Here is an 18,434-nt window from a genome sequence, read left to right as displayed (position 1 = left end):
GGTATTATTTGGTTTAATGCATTATTTGCTGAGAGGTTACTTTTATGTGAGTTTCCAAACCATAGACAAACAAACAAAGATCCCAAAGGATTATGCTATTGGTTCTGGTAGCAGAATAGAAACGATGTATTCCCCTGGCTAGTTCTAAAACTTCAGCTCCGTTTTGCACATACAAAATATCAATTTGCATTCCGGTTTGCATGTCAAGAAATCATTGGACAAAACTTTAAATATATGGCTTACTGAATAATGCTCTCTGGTTTCAAATATAGCTGGTGGGTTTCTTTTTTTTTGCTGACAAAAGAGTGCTGATCTCTGCTATGTGAAGAAATATTGAGAGACTCCAGGCATGAGACACACTTACTTAAAAGTGTGTTATATCAAACAGTGAGGATTACTAGTGAGCAAACATGCATAACTGGTCTGTTCAGCTATCTAAATTTTGAAGGTTCAGGACAGCTGCTTGCAAAAGCTAGGAAAATTACGTTGGAAATCCTGAAATTTCCCATCTGAGTACCAAAGGCTAAGCCCAAGTTTTAAAGGTTAAAAAAAGAAACTTGTAAAACAGTCGTAGATAACCAGTGGCCTTCCAGATGGACTAAAAGTCCATCATACCTGTGCACTGGCGATGTTGGCTAGTTCTGATTGGTGGTGGAGTCCAACAACGTATGGTAGACCACACAAATTCCTCCTCCTTCCAAAAGCTACCTAAGCTTAGATTTTGGGTAGTCTGCAGCTGCATTCACACAGTGGTTTATTCCATTTCACGATGTTTCCCTCACTGTTAATTATATTTGAACTTTCGCATGCCATAAATGCCACATCCAGAAAACTGATGGATTATATTGCATTTGTAGTGTTAATTTCTGTCTTACTTGGCCCAGAATAAAATCTGTTTGTAGTCCCCTTAACCTGGCAAAGCATGGCAAAGTAAAACGACAAAATTTGGGACAGTATAAAATTCTTTCCTGCTGTTTTTATGTCCAGTGACGTTTCTTAGTGTAGACAGAATTCAGCATGGTGTGGCAGCATAAAAAATAAACAAACCCACAGTTGCAAAACACAACAGATACTGCAGTGTAAAAGGAACGTTGTAAAATGGGAAAGAACCACAAGCATTTTAATCAGGTAGATGAATGCAGGGCGCTGATTAAGTTTGTTCTGTGTGAGCACACCAGAAGAGCCAATTCAGTGTTCCCTCTAGTACCCTGCTCTGCCCCTAGACAATCCAGATTTGCCATGATGACAGCAGTATTGGGAGGTTAGTTCTGTGGCCCAGACCCACTGTGCCAGCTGCCCTTAAACTCTAGGATCATAGGTTTCCATTGGAGCAAGAACCTAGGTCCTATGAAAGGCTACAAACAGAGGCTTCCATGGCTCCTATGTTTAAAGCATTGACATTGGGGGTGAGATCCAGGAAGCTTTGCATGAGTGGAGTGACATCAGATCCCACCCACCTTTTCAGTGTATCGACTCCTTCTTCGACATAGCATGTGAAGTGTGCTTGGACTCGTTCACACATGTGAGAAGCCTCCCCCCAACCCACATAGGACTATGTATATGATGCAGAGGAGAATCACGAAGAAGCACATGATTTAGCAGAGACACATGTAATGCTATTTTTCTGAAACTGGGACCACACTTTTTCTATTCTACAGTAAGGTAAAAGGTAAAGGACCCTTGAACAGTTAAGACCAGTTGAATTTGACTATGGGGTGTGGTGCTCATCTTCACTTTCAGGCTGAGGGAGCCCGCGTTTGTTCACAGGCAGCTTTCCGGGTCATTTGGCCAGTGTGACTAAACTACTTTTGGTGTGACAGGACACTGTGATGGAAGCCAAAGAGCACAGAAATGCAGCTTACCTTCATTGCTGCAGCAGTACCTATTTATCTACTCACATTGGTATTATTATTATTTTATTATTTATTGAATTTATATACCTCCCTATACCCAGGGGTCTCAGGACGGTTCACAGAAAAAAATCAAGGTATAAAACCACAAAATACATAATAAAAATAAAAATGGCAACCCAATACCCCCCCCCCTAAAAAACACACACACACATTTTAAAAGGGCGTAGGATGTAAATCAAATCAACCAAAGTCCTGGTTAAAAAGGAATACAGTGGTGCCTCGCAAGACGAAATTAATCCATTCCGTGAGTCTCTTCGTCTTGCGGTTTTTCGTCTTGCGAAGCACGGCTATTAGCGGCTTAGCGGCTATTAACGGCTTAGCGGCTTTAAGAAAAAGGAAACAAACTCGCAAGAACTCGCAAGACGTTTCGTCTTGCGAAGCAAGCCCATAGGGAAATTCGTCTTGCGGAACGACTCAAAAAACGGAAAACCCTTTCGTCTAGCAAGTTTTTCGTCTTGCGAGGCATTCGTCTTGCGGGGCACCACTGTACTTTTGCCTGGTACCTAAAGGTATGTAATGAAGGTGCCAGGTGAACTTCTCTGGGGAGAGCATTCCACAAATGAGGAGCCACTGCAGAGAAGGCCCATTCACGTGTTGCCACCCTCCGGACCTCTCGAGGAGGAGGCACACAAAGAAAGGCCAAAGAAGATGATCTCAGGGTCTGGGTAGGTTCATATGGAAAGAGGTGGTCCTTGAGGTATTGCAGTCCTGAGATGTTTAAGGTTTTATAGGTCAAAACCAGCACTTTGAATTGGACCCGGAAGCTAATTGGTAGCCAGTGCAGTTAGACCAGGATCGGTGTAATATGCTCAAACCATCTTGCTTCGGTGAGCAACCTGGCCACTGAATTCTGCACCAGCTGAAGTTTCCAAACTGTCTTCAGAGGCAGCCCTATGTATAACGCATTGCAGTAAACACACTGCTTTTGAACTGCTAGGTTGGCAGGAGCTGGGACGAAGCAACAAGAGTTCACCCCATCACGCGGATTCGAACTGCCAACCTTATGACTGGCAAGCCCAAGAGGCTTTTTCTATAGTCTTCATATACAATTCCCCCTGATCCAAGTTCACATTAAAATTTCTGCCCATATCGTTGTGTGTGGTACTCATATGTGTAAACTGACCCATGCAAGCCTAGGAAATATTGCCACAAGTTTGTTTTGGATGCAAAAAGCAAGATATTGTAACATAATGGCCATCTGTCCTGGAGGTTGTCCTAGGTGACTCTCAGGGTCCCTTCCAACTCTACAGTTCTATGATTCTATTGAAACTGAATCAGGATTCCATAGCAAAGAAGAAAAATATCCTAGCAGTCACACAACATCACTGTGTCTACTGTTGTTATGAGTTCATTGCTTGGTGTTTGAGGTGAGGAGAATGACTTTTAAAAAACAGGATGTTTTCTTTAGTGGCATTAATAATTATGGAATCTACACATAGTTGTCCTAGTTGATGTTAGAGTTGCTTTAAGCTGTACCACAAAGAAGCATCAATGAATAAATAATTCAGAAACGGAAAGGAAATAAAAAATAATGATCACGCATCTAGACCCTGGGAGTGGGTAGGTGGTCTTAATTTTCAATTAATTATTGACCCTAGTCCTATTTTTCTTCATGGAAACATTCATTCTTCATGGACTCAAATTCACTACATGAGGTCAATTAAGAAAGAAATGTAACTTTCAACCCATATTTACCGGCAAAGGATTTATTATGAATCAAAGGGATTGTAGAATTTTGTATTGATTTATCATTTAAACTCCCAAACGTGTCCAATTTACAGGAACAGCTTTTCACCATATTAGAAGATGAAGCTAAGAAAGAATGTTGTTGTTGTTGTTTAGCCATTTAGTCGTGTCCGACTCTTCATGACCCCATGGACCAGAGCATGCCAGGCACTCCTGTCTTCCACTGCCTCCCACAGTTTGGTCCAACTCATGCTGAACACTGTCCAACCAAGGAGCAATACACCTGTTCAATTACCTACCCCCCTTATATTTACTAGGGCTATGCATTGACCCTAAGATTCACCTGGTCCTGCCCTCCACTGACATGTGGTTCCCAGAACATTGCCCAGAAGATAATGTGGCCCTCAAACTGAAAAAGCCCTATACACTCTTGTTATCTTTTAAGCACTGAGTAAAGTCAATCCCATTCTCTTGTACTTTTGGTGCTATGCATTTGTTCCTAAATTCATCGTACTCTATCTGTTGCTCTTACCTTCTTCATATTTATCTTCTTTTTCATCTGCTTGCCTGCTTTTTTATCATGGTGGTTCTGTCTTATAACATTTTGCTGGTTGTTGTTGTAATCTACCTAGAGGCTATTTCCAGTATAAGGTAAGGTATAAATTCTCTGAATGAATGAATGAATGAGTGAGTGAGATCAATTTTTCAACCAGGCCAAATAAAAGAAGAAAATGCTACTCCTCAAAGATGCATAGGCTTAAACTTCAGCACATTTCTTGGGGTGGAGTTCTACAAAGAAAATGCCTCTCTCTGCCTGCCTTATCTGTTCTGTCTTGGGACCAAGATGATATCTTCCAAACAGAACTGCTGCTTGAGCTTAGAGATCATGATAGAATGGGGTGGGGGTGGTTATCCCAAGTCATTAAAGATTTGGGTTAAAATCAGTGAATTGGATGATGCATTGCACAAAATAGTGCCCATTGCTGAAGCACTAATGAAATTCACTCTGTGCAAGATGCATTGCTTGAGTCCCAGGCCTGCTAGTTGCATTCTCTGCCTGCTGAAATTCCCAGGCAGTTATGAACAACAGTATCTGGACAAGCTTTAATTATTTTTATTTAAAACATTTATTGTTTGCCTTGGTGAATAGAACATCTTTAAGAAGGCTTGCACAATAGTAAATAAAAAGGTAGATACCGTAACTATCAACTAAATAAGATAAAGTACAATGCAACTAGTACTGTTCATTGCAATCATTTCCAGTGAGCAGTCAATGTTAATTCACTGCCGTGAAAACAACAGAGACTTGTGGCACCATGAAGACTAACAAGTTTTATGAAGGCATAAGTTTTCATGGACCAGAGCTCAGTTCATCAGATACATATTATTTTTATTTATTTAGCAAGTATTGGAAATATGAAACACACCATTCATTTGAAATTCACACGTCTCTGAATATTGCAGTGTAGTTCTCCAGCTGAATAATGTGTAGAAATATGTTGAGGTAAAGTGTGCATAAGATGCATATATTCTTGAAAATTACAGACAAACATACATTGTATTGGAGAAAACTTGCTTTGCAAAAATTTGCATATTCTGAAAAATTGCATACAAACATGTGTATCTTAGGAGAAATACCCATTCAAATGCTGATGAAATTCCATTAGGACTTTTACAAATGCAAATTGATGTGGAAATGCGGAGTGCACAACTTGAGAATGGAAAAAAATTGGACCTGAGAAGAAACTGAAATTGACAAATTCATCCAGTCCTTTCTGGAAGTATATGTCATTACACCCAGTATTGTGAACTTCTGAATATATACAGATAGACAGACAGACCTCTTTCCTCCCCTGTTATATAATATCTATTTAAGGAATGTTTTATTATATGGGGGCATATTTGAGCATGTTGTCCCCACCTGCTGTCGGAAGCAGACCACCTCATCACACATGTCAGGAACGGGCATTGTACAAGTTAATGGTTCATTCCAGCAAGAATCCTCTTACATTGCTTTTAATGAAGCTGTTTTATAAGGTAAGCATCCTCTTGTACTGTCTCCAAACCTCCTTGTGGCGAATCAATTGATTTTTGATGTTAACACCATGGCGGGGGGTAAACCAGAGATGAATTTAGCTCATGCTGGGTCCCCCCCCCCCGTTCCTTTCATTCGATTTTCACATTTGTGCTAAGAATGCCATGATCATTACACACCACAGTTCTCAACTCCCATCCTCTTTTGCTCCGATCCAAGTCATGGAGCCACTCTGTGTGAATGAGTGATGATGATGGTTATTATTGGGTACATGCTCCGATACTTTAGGATTAGTACTTAGTTAACTGGGAAGAAATGGAGAAAACAATTGGGCTAAATCCCACTGGTGGGAAAACATGCCCACGTGATTGTATGAGCAATCTCTTTTCATTTACTTCTCCCGCTCCCTGAAATGCCAGAAACTGCAGAGGGAGACAGGAGGGCCACCTGCTTTGAATCTTGGCATATGTGGCTAATCAGGGGCTTTCTCTGCTCCTCTACACAGCAGGACATTAGCCACAGCAGATGTGGTGTCAACAGGACTCTTTGGAGTCCGTTCAATGTTTCCTCCACACACATCCATTTGTCTGAATTACAGCATTTCAAGAGGAATGTTTTACTTCTTGAAGGGGATCCAAACACCATTTTCTTCATCTCATTCTTTTCAAGTGCAATATAAAAATTGGGGGGGGGGATGTCAATCAGTGTTTTTCTCCTGCCTAATAGCATTTCCCTCCCTGTCCTGTAGTAAGTAATGAGGTCACAGCTGACTGTCCTTCTTGACTCGTCTAAAAAGCCATCTGGGTTTCACAAGCATTCTTGATTATGAGTACTTGAAAAACCAGGAGAGTCCCTCACACCCGTTGTAAGTAGAAAAAGAAAACCTTATCTTTGCAAGTTGGCTGAGAGGAGGTCAATGGGAGTCTCCCCCCCCCCCCATATTAGTACAGTGGTACCTTGGGTTAAGTACTTAATTCGTTCCAGAGGTCCGTTCTTAACCTGAAACTGTTCTTAACCTGAAGCACCACTTTAGCTAATGGGGCCTCCTGTTGCTGCCGCGCCGCCGGAGCATGATTTCTGTTCTCATCCTGAAGCAAAGTTCTTAACCTGAAGCACTATTTCTGTTAGCGGAGTCTGTAACCTGAAGCATATGTAACCTGAAGCGTATGCAACCTGAGGTACCACTGTAATGGCAGTGTGTATGTGCATATGTATGCGAGATTGTGATTACAGGTTGGAAGGTAAATTCCTTGAGGATAGGCCCATGGCTCCAGGTTCAATCTCCAGGTAGGATTGGAAGACACCTCAGTCCAAAATCCTGGAGAGCCACTGCCAGTGTGTGTCGACAATACAAAAGTAGATGGGCCAACGGTCTGATCTGGTATAAGGTGGCTTCCTATTATGTGAATGAAAAATCCTGGTTTAATTCAAGCAACAGCTTGGGTATCACAGGTTCTTTCTCTGCCCAATGGTAAGGATGGCCCTTCCAGCACTGGCTTACCTGTATGACTTGAAATGAAACCCAGTTTTAGCATTTGGATTTACCATTAACACTGCCTCACCAGGAGGCCAAGTCCAAAAAGGTAATAGACTGCAAGTGAATACTGGGTGGGAGGCAATGCACCCCCAATTTTTCACATCACTATGCCCCATGTGTATGATGCAGGGGACCTCTTTAACTGCAGAGTTACTGGGGAGCAGGGGCTGGGATTGTCATATAGTATAGGTAAAGGTAAAGGGACCCCTGACCATTAGGTCCAGTCGTGACCGACTCTGGAGTTGCAATGCTCATCTCGCTTTATTGGCTGGGTACAGCTTCTGGGTCATGTGGCCAGCATGACTAAGCCGCTTCTGGCGAACCAGAGCAGCGCATGGAAACACCGTTTACCTTCCTGCCAGAGCGGTACCTATTTATCTACTTGCACTTTGATGTGCTTTCCAACTGCTAAGTTGGCAGGAGCAGGGACCGAGCAATGGGAACTCACCCCGTCATGGGGATTCTAACCGCTGACCTTCTGATCGGCAAGTCCTAGGCTCTGTAGTTTAACCCACAGCGCTACCCGTGTCCCTGTCCCATAGTATAGTTGTATAAAATAGGAAAGAAAAGGCTACAGGTCTTTGCCATCTTTTTTCTTTCTTTCAGGAATAATTACGGTACTTGACGTGAAATATATTTCTAAAATTTTATTCTATCTAATTTATTAATCTCCATTAGTTTTTGCTACCTAAAAGGTATCCAAGCAATTTGCATTTTAAAATATACATACAAAAAATATACATACAGTAAATAGGTCATACCATGTGCGGGGTGGGGATTGATAGAATATGTTAACATTTGATACACTATGTAACACCACCAGAAAACCAGAGAAACAAGAAATAAATAAAAAAGGGAGTCTCCTTTCACTCCTATGTTATACTTGATGGAGGAAAAGTTTAAACCGTTGATTTATACTTCCTCTCTCTTCATGATGCCAATGTTTGTCATAAAGGAGTTATTAATAAAAAAATACTGCACATTCATCAAGCAAGTTCAGTAGCTAGGTGTTGTATATAAAATAAATCATTGGTTACTTAATTTGCAAAAGAGGAAAGACTGAACTCATTGTATTCAAGGAACATGCAATTATACAAGCCACTCAGTGTGTTTAAGATGCACATGAATGGACAGAGCCAGCCAAAGTCCTTCTAAGTTCCTGCTACTTCTCTTGACCTTGGCATGTTTGACAAGCATCTCTTCAAGCATCACTTTGCCAGCTGGTGGGGTGAAGGGGGGGCAGGAAATACAAAGAACACAGAGGAAGAAAGATTGGTTCAAATCTCTCCCCCCACCCTCCCCAGCAAGAAACTTGTCATTTTGCTGGTGTTCCACTTCAATGACCTGTTGGGCCGGCCGGCCAGGAGCCAACACATATCCCCAAGGGGAATGTCTGGTTGCTTCTTCCTGCTCCAGCGCTCTGGAAACTTGTTTAGATTTAGCAAAACTTAGCATTCTAAATGGCCTGTTTTGGAAAGCCAGACGGAACAAAGAGGAAAGGCATAAACGTTTCTCCGCCATGATCAGAGCCCTTGCCAGCCATCAGATAAGGGCTAGGAAGGGGTTTCTCATCTTGTCTTTCAGCTGAGTTTGACATTACTGCGGGGAATAAGTTTGCCCGGCCTCAGTTATTATTGCTAAAATTCTGAATAATGATCTGGAAGAAGAAAGCCGGCTTAAGATGGTAGCAAATATGTGGTGCTGTAATGAGAATATCACTCCTCGATACACTTTGCCCCTCCAACTTGGAGCCCTGAGAATAAATTTCAAAAAGACGAGAGAGAGAGGATCAATTAATCTGGTGAGTGAATTTTCAAATCCATTCTTAATGCTATTGATAGTGGGAGACCACCTCCCTGTGTTTGGTAATTACCCCAATATTTCCTGCAGTATAAGTATAAACGGCTTATACATGAGCTTCCTGTGAAGAAACGCTCTCCCTCTGCTGATCTGAAGCATGAGAGAAAGGCTGCTTGCCTTATCGCTCTGCCTCATTCCATCTGCAGCCAGCAGGCGGTCTGGCTAATCATTGTCATTGGGACAGCGGACGAGCAATCTGGGGGACACAGATAGATGTGACACCAGAGGAGATTGGCTCCTTCCAACAGTGTGAGCATTGCAGAAAGCTCATCACACTCTCCAGGTTTCAAAGGCGAAAGTGTTGCCCCTTTAAACCAGAGGCCTGTCCCTTAATTACACAAATGCAGTGATCAAAGTTATTATCCATCTTTACAAAGGCAAGGGCTTTAATTGAACGATGCGTTGCTACCTTTGAAAGAAAAAAGTGTTTGGTTTTCATGGAGAGCGCCGTGACAGCGAGGAAGAAGGGAGTGCAGGAGGGGAAGAGTGAGAAAATGGAGAGATGGTATTTAACAAGCAAGCTGCTTTATATGGAAATGTAATGAATACAGCTGATAAAAAAAGGAAGAGACAAAAGTTGTGAAGTTTCAAGCTGCGAAAGAACTTCAAAGTGTATTCAAATGTCACATTGATTTTTCTTCAAATCTCTAAGTAGTAAGTTTTTCAAAAGAAGAATATGATCCTCTATTTTATCCACTAATGTTTTATCTACAAACAGGGGAGAAAAAGCACAGTGTTTTCTTTTCACATGAAATAATCCCTATATTGGAAGTCTTTATCTCCACCCCTCGTTTATAACCAAAGATTTCTCCAGCGCCTTTGAAAATGCCTATGTTTCTGCCATATTTGTCTGTTGTCGGAAGTTAAGGTCCAATTATGAATGTGAAAGATGAGTCTCTCTCTCTCTGTGTGTGTCCATGTCCCAGATCTGTGGCTTTCTTCCAGCAATTGGTTCGATGCCAATAGCTGTCCAGTTCTGGTAGTATAGAAAAGTTCACAGAGCATGGCAGCATCAAGAAGTGAGAATGATGTGAGGACACCATGCTAGAAGATCTTCACTGGGAGCTAGATAGCTGGACTGTGTCCTTGTTGCTTCTACTGGCTTACGCTACTATTGACCTGGGTAATCCTTCTGAGTCACCTTGCTGCGATGTGGCTGGGTATACCGTTTTGTGGTAGCCTTACTTGAGGATAGTTTTCATAAGGTGGCGCTGGGAGACTTGTGGATTTTGGGTTTGACTTCCTCCCTAAGCTCCTGAAAGCAAAAAAAAAACAAAAAGCAAAACAAACAAACAATTTTTAATGTGGATCTTTAAAATATTTATCAGCACCTTTAGCAATGTGACACTACCAATATATATTAGGCAATGGCTGTCACAGCTTCTAAAGCTTGTTAGGAGGGAAATGATGACAAATAATCTCAGAAGTCAACGTTCTTTTTCCAAATCCTGCCGGATTCATCACAAACATCCCATTACATCAGATAAACAGAATGAACAAGAAATGACTTAGATCCTCCCACACGTTACCTTTAAAGTACAATGCCCAGAAGGACAGAAATGAACATCGACTCAGGTTTTTGCCTGCGTGCACATTGTAATTCTTTTGTTCATAGGATTGCTTTTGTGGATGAATGGTTTATTTTATTTTTCTGGTAGACTGTTTCTCCACTGTCATTTACATACAATTCTCAGCTGTTGTCACCTGGAGTACCTTCCCCTCAGTATTGCAACACATGGCCCCTGCTTGCTTTCAGCTTTTATCCCCAGCCCATCCATCACTCAACTTTGAGGGGAGGCTTAAAACAGGTGCATCAAGCCCCAGGATCATCACAGGAATTTCAAAGTCAATTTCAAATGCGATCAGAAGAAGAAGAGGGGAGGGGAAATATTGTGTTTCCCCATCCATATGGGAGAAAGCCTCCATTTCCTGTATTGTTATGTAAACATGGCTTTTTAGGAGCGTGGAACTGCTGTTCCTTCCCTCTACTTGACAGAGTTACGCCTGTCAACTTTGGCATCACTCATCAGTGATCTGGGAGACAGTTCATGATGACTACACAGAGATGAGGTTTGCTTTTAAACTTCATTTGTCCTCAGAAAGTCATTGGAACATAAGATGTGTTGGATGCTACAAGTGAGAGGAAATCAATTCCGTGTGGCAGGAAGATAGCTGAAATTCTGTGATCACAGCTGTTTTAACCCACCTGGAGCTTGCATTGTAGTCTCCTTTCCAGTTTTATGGAGGTAAATAAACAAAGTCCCCCTTCAGCGTTCAGACATATGGCTGAGGGCTCAAACTGGGTGTAGAATGTAGTGGTTAGTGTTGAGTTATGACTGGGGATACATGGGTCCGAAACCCTACTCGGCAATGAAACTCACTGAATGAGCTGGCCAATATATCTCATACCTCCAGATATCTCATTGGAGGCTCTTTTGAGGACCCAAGAAACAGTCCAGCATTGTATAGGCTGACTAGCAGTATCTCTCCAGAGTTCCAGATGCAAATCTGCCTCAGTCCTGCTCGGAAATGCCAAAGATTGAATCTGAGACCTTCTGCATACAAATCAGATGCTCCACCACTGAGCTATGGAGCTTCCCTGAAAGGTGGAATAGGAAACAAATAGGAATAAACAAACACTTTCCAGATGTTGAGCTCTGCAGAAAAGAACATATCTCGGCAGGAAAAAGGGCCATTGTGTCAGTAATCTTCATCTCTGACCAGCACATGCTTCAGAAAATTTGGAAACTGCCTTATATTGGCTATTGGTCCATATAGATTAGTATCGCAAGCACTGGCTGGCAGTGGCTACCCAGGATTTCAGACAGGGGTCTCGCCATCTCTCCCAGTCCTACCCAGGGCTTGAACCAGGACCTTCTGCATGGAAAGCAGATATTCTGCCACAAACCGATGGCTCTTTCCCCTAAACAAATAAGATCATATAACTGTAGAGATGGAAGGGACCCTGAAGATCATCTGATCCAGCCCCCTGAAATGCAGGAATAAGCAGCTATCTGATATGGAGATTGAACCTGCAACTTTGGTGTTATCAGCATCACACTCTAACCAACTGGGCTATCACCTTGTTTGATAAAAATAAATGTGTGTGAGTTGGGAGTGGAGCATGACTTCACAATGCCAACCCTGACTTTGTAACTTCATTTCTGAGAAAGGTGAATTCCTAACCTACTTTACAGTGTTATTAAGAGAAAATGGGCCAACAAGCCCAGTGTTTGCTGCCATGCTTTGCTCCATGGAGAAAGGGTGGGATACAAATGTAGAAAAAGGAAAAGTGCAGACGGCCAGTTTGAAGTTTTCTTTCATGTTGCTAGCCACGCCCAGTGGTGTAGCATGGGGGGTGCAGGGGGGCCCGGCCGCACCGAGCGCAACATCAGGGGGGGCGCTCACACTTGCAGCTCTCTGCCCCTACTAAAATCCACGGGTTAGGGGGCGCAAATTACTTGCCTTGCCCCGGGTGCTGACAACCCATGCTACGCCACTGGCCACGCCTGTCGCTTTTTGATCTTTTCCATCAGACTTTTGAAAGTGGGTGAGCTGTTCAGCATCGTTTCTGCATTTTAGCTCTCTTTTATTAATAATTATTATGATCATGATGATTACCTTAAAGGAGGAGATGGTCTTTCCTTTCTTGTAAGGAAAGGGTTATGATAACCCAGTTCTCTGCTGATAAACTGGCAAGTTTGATTTGGAGCTGTGGGATATCTTGTAGGAGGTTTGTTCACCAATGTATGGACTTGTCCTTTAGGACAAGTAAGAAGGCACCATTTTTTATTCCTAACTGTAGCACTTTGATGGCTCACACACATGAGAATGTGATTGTATCAGATCTTCACAGGTTGCATAGCAGCGATGACTTCCACTTTTCCTCTTCCAGAGATATGCCTCTCACAAAAAAAGAACCCCATTGATGAAAGGACCAGTTGAGCAATGTCTTATGATCACAGCTGTATGCATGTTGCAGTTCCACAAGAACACAAAGAAAGGACAGAAGCTGGCTTCCTGAGAATACTTTTGTCAAAGTAAGTTTCTAGTCCGTATGACTGCAAAGTTATACTAGAACCTTGGTGAAAATTCCAAAGCCAGAAGAATTGCTGGGAAGAGCTTTTAGTTGTTCAGGTGACAATTTTCCAATACACTTCTGTGTGAGTTTTGAGGTGGAGACGTGTACACCAACTGCCTATTTGAGAAATGCACAGGCATTTCTTGAACTTCACCAAAAACCAAAACCAAAGGGCTCATTCTCTTAAGAGTTATGCAGTATTAACTCCTTTGATTTCAACTTGAGAGAGAGCTAAGCACAGGTATATCTCTTCCAGTAAGATCAAAGGGATGTGTGCCCAGTCCTATGCATCTGGACTGGATCAGGGTTTTCTGGGCCCATGACACCATGATTTCAATTTGACATTACAAGTTTCAATCACAGCAGTCTCCACACAGCCTGCCCCTCACCCCCACCAACTATAAGAAGGATAGTGGCAGGAGACAAAAAGAAACCCTCTCAAACTCCATGCACTAGGATGAGAAGATAATCCTGGTGAGCTGTACAGATAGAATCTCACCATCTAGGAAAAGGTTAGCAGGCTTGGCAAATTATGCTTTTGATCCCAGAATTGCAGAGCATAGTAGCCTTCATTAATGCAGAGAATGTTAGAGAAGAATGTGCTGTCACGAGCACACATAAATCCCTTGATGTGAAGCATCATGGCGGGAGATTTTTTAAAATTTATTATTATTATTTTTAAAAATATGACCTCTTCGGTCCAACCTAAGTGATTTTGATTCCTTGCAAGTTTACCGGGAGCAAATATGAGGCTCGTAAAGCAGTCATTTCTGAAATTGCTCTTTCCCTCAATGCTTTCTTCTTCTTTGAAACAGGAACCAGGTTAGATGTTCCACTTTTAAAGAAACAGCTGCTATTTTTGATTATTTATTACTGTCACTACCCTTACTGTTTTGTACTCTATTTCTTTCCAAACCCCCTATGAATACCATCTGGCCAAAGTGATTTACTGCGCTTGGATTTCGATGAGTTGCTTCATGAAACTCCAAATTAAGACAATGAAAATATAAGATGAAAATCTTAATGATGGCTCTATTAGGCTGAGGACTAATCTTTCAAGGGAAGTTGCATCACTTAAGACATTTATATAGCGAGACTGAGCTGAGCACTGGAACACTACCCTGCAGGGAACAATTCTGCTCCCGAGTCTAGGACAGAACATGTGAAAAATGTTCACATTGTGAGCATTTCCCTGAATTTAGTCCATTTTGTGGGCTGTATCACATACCCATCAGGGAATCATCTACCGTCATTTATCTAAGATTGCTGTTAGGTCTGAATTTGGGAGAAGACACCAGTGGCCATTTCACATTTTTAAGGTGGAATGCTGTACCAGAGAGTACAAGATATGAACAATCTTCAGGAAAACATGACATGCACCTGCACTCTACAATTAAAGCATCACCATTCCACTTTAAGGGATGCAGGTGGTGCTGTGGTCTAAACCACAGAGCCTAGGGCTTGCAGATTGGAAGGTCGGCGGTCCGAATCCTGCCCACCTAGCAGTTTGAAAGCACATCAAAGTGCAAGTGGATAAATAGGTACCGTTCTGGCGGGAAGGTAAATGGCGTTTCCGTGCGCTGCTCTGGTTCGCCTTAGTCATACTGGCCACATGACCTGGAAGCTGTACGCCAGCTCCCTCGGCCTACAGAGCGAGATGAGCGTCGCAAAACCAGAGTCATCCATGACACTAATGGTCAGGAGTACCTTACCTTTACCTTTTATTCCACTTTAAAGAGTCATGGCTTCCCACAATGAATCCTGGGAACGGTAGTTTGTAAAGGGTGCTGAGAGCCCTTTACCGAGCTACAGTTCCCAGAGCAGTTAAACAATCATTCCCTCTTCCCAGGAACTCTGGGAACTCTGATTCTTTGGTGCTCACTCCAACGGGTGCATACAGGTATGTGTAATAGGTGGTGGCCACTAGTAAAAGCCATCAAACACTTCCAAAAAGCAAACTCTAGAAATCCTTGTAGATATGAATGTCTACTGTATTGGCTGTTTTGCACATCCAAATAGTACAACTTGAAACACTCACATTGTGAATACCATACTTTGCAGTGGGTTTTTCATTAAAGCCAGATTGACAAGAATTAAATGAGAAATAAGCCTGAAACAAGAACATAACACATTTCTACTAACAAAGCAGAAATGCTCACCTCAAAAAACTAACAGGTGGAAACCTAATTTTGTATAAATCCAGGTCTAATATTTGGAGAGCAACTTTATCCATTTTTAATTTTTGCTTCTGTAATTGTAATTCTAAGAGGCACCCATTTAAGATTTTGCCACAGCCTTGATTAATCCCTATTCACCCCAATGTTAAATTGCTTTTGGGAGTTCTTATGCACAGTGTTATATACTGACTCACTTTCTAGTGCATGTTAGATTCCACACCGTCAAAATAAGATAATCATAATGATGAAAGTGGTCGTTGCTATATTCTTTCCACTGATAATAAATGCACAAAGAGAAATTAAGTAGATTTCCAGGAAGTGTCATATGTACTTGATGGTCATAGGATATGCCTAACTACATGAAGAAATGAAGGTGTTATATAGTGAGTCCAGAACTCTCTACACCAACCTTCCCTTTAGACAATAACTCTCATCATTCCCAACCATTGGCCATGCTGGTTGGAGTTGATGGGCCTTGTAATACAAAACAACCAGGCTGAGGAAGGCTGATCTCCTGCAACTGGCAGTGGCTCACCAACATCTCCAGCTGATGACAGAAACAGGATGCTAGGAGGACAGGAATTGGAGATTTTCTCCTAGCAGACTGGTTCCTAGAGATTGGCTCTAGAAGAGGCACTCACTACCCCAACACTACTCGTATTTCCATTTTACACACAGTTTATGAGAACAGATACAGTCTAACAGCATTCACCTTGCCTGTCCCATACCTTCCATATTAAAGGGGCCCACTGTTGCTTCTGTCTAAGGGTTCCCAAAATCCTAAAGCCAGGACTGCATGAAACCTGGTTATGATCCTGTTTAGGGGAAAAGCTCAGTGGTGGAGGCAGAAGGTCCTAGCTTTAATCCCTAGCATCTCCAGGTGGAGCTGAGGGGGGGATCAATCTAAATCCTCAGAGAGATGCTTAAAGTCATTGCAGATACTGCTGCACTAGATGGACTCAGTATAAGGCAGCTTGCAATGTACACTTTGCACTCTGATTACTTTGACAAATATACTTCTGGCCTGCCCTGCAAAGGTAACTCAGAAATCACTTCTGACATGCATTTAACATAGCTAATGTAGGCTGGCAACACACAAATAATACCATTTGTTTTGTTTATGAGCCCTCTGTGCCAGGTTTCACATCCTAAACTTGAGCTCAAGATTGTGTTTCTAAATATCTGGTGTGCAATGTTTGAATTGTAGTGCTCCTGAGAGAGCTTGCACGCAATGTGATTTCTGATGTGAGAGCACAGTGTTACCTTGTAAGTTTCTATTTTCTCATCTTTGCCAGGCCAGTGGGTCACAGGGGCCCCTGTGAGATAGATTAAACTGGTCCCAAGACGGAGAGTGCACTATCCAGCATGGCTGGAGTTGCGTGAGAATGAAAGGCGGTGTTAAAAGCCTAGGCGGGAGTGAAACAACTCTCAGAGGGCAAGGCAAACGGCTTAATTTATTGAAGTGCTAATAGGCACATTTTCATTATCATAAATCAGGATGGCGCGCACGCACGCACGCGCGCACACACACACACCTCTTCCTCCACTCCCCACCCCCACTCCAGAGCTCCCTGCCTACTAGAAAATGTCCTTGCCATATCCAAACCCATTAGGCCATTTTAAAAGCAAGGTTAAAGAAGATGCATTAGCAGAGGTCATACATTACGGTGTGTTTCTATCAAGCCATTTGGGTGACCATCCTAATTACAGTTGTGATATTAAAAACAATAAAACTCCCGATATAGAGGATGATGGCCATAAAAACAAAACATGCATGGAATATTGGCTAAAACAGCAGCTGTTGAGCAGGAATCCACATTTTCTAAAGTGGCTTCACAATCACGTGTCAATGCACACCAATGCTGAAGACCCTTATGCACCCTTTCTTTGAAAGGCCAAGAACCTTTATGGTCTGTAAGTCTAACAGGATCTAAAATTTGAGACACTTTACAAATCACCACCACCACCACTTATTTATTAGTAAGCCTTAAGGTAAAGGTAAAGGTACCCCTGACAGTTAGGTCCAGTTGTGGATGACTCTGGGGTTGTGCTCTCATCTCACTCTATAGGCCGAGGGAGCTGGCTTTGTCCGCAGGCAACTTCTGGGTCATGTGGCCAGCATGGCTAAGCCACTTCTGGCAAACCAGAACAGTTCACGGAAATGCTGTTTACCTTCCCTCCGGAGTGGTACCTATTTAACTACTTGCACTTTGATGTGCTTTAGAACTGCTAGGTGGGCAGGAGCTGGGACCGAACAATGGGAGCTCACCCTGTTGCGGGGATTTGAACCACCAACCTTCTGATCGGCAAGTCCTAGGCTCAGTGGTTTAGACCACAGTGCCACCCGTGTCCCAACATTTAATGGAGATGCCTTAATTTATGCATTATATGCTTGGGAAAGTGCATAGCTTATCTTCTGTACTTTATAAACGATGCATTGGGAATGAATTTGAGTTCAGTTGTGGGAACCTCTGAGCACAAAGAAGCTGTAGAATAACATGAAACAGGACCACAGAAGTAGCTGTAGCCAGCTCCTGTGTTTCTCAACCTGCATGTGTAGACATCTTGTTTCCCCTGAGCGAGTTCCTTGAGTGGAGAGGACTCTGTCTCCAGTAGGGTAGCCAATTCTGTATTGCTAAATAGAGAAAACTCATTATCCCAAAATTACATTGATTTGCATAAAACTTACCTATGCTAATTTATACGTGCAGATGCAAATTTAGACATAATTAGTAGTAGCTGCTGTGGTGGGTGGGGTAGTGCTATGGAGCCACTGCAACATATTTGGATGGAACTGGGGTGGAGCAGCACAGCCGCAAGGTTGGGGTTGTGTGGATGCATGGGCGGAGCCAATCTAGCTGCCCAAACAGTGCATCTGCACAGCCACAACCTGTTCTGCACCATCCAGGTAAGTTGCAGAATCACCAGTGCTAGGAAGGCAGCTCCATGGCTCTGCTCCACCACACCAGTTACTAATGGACAATAACTTAAACTGCAGTACAATAAATCTCACCACAGTAGAGAAGGCTGTGACCAAATGAACCTGCGTATGACCAAGTGAGTATTCTGTCCAGGTGCTAAATATTGACGGACAACTTCAAGGCTGTCCTTACATCTATAAGATGGACTTAATTCAGAGAGCCCT

This window comes from Podarcis muralis, chromosome 9, assembly GCF_964188315.1.
Source record: "Podarcis muralis chromosome 9, rPodMur119.hap1.1, whole genome shotgun sequence".
NCBI lineage: Eukaryota > Metazoa > Chordata > Lepidosauria > Squamata > Lacertidae > Podarcis > Podarcis muralis.
The sequence above is the reverse complement of the archived record's forward strand: the minus strand, read 5'-3'. Positions refer to the sequence as shown.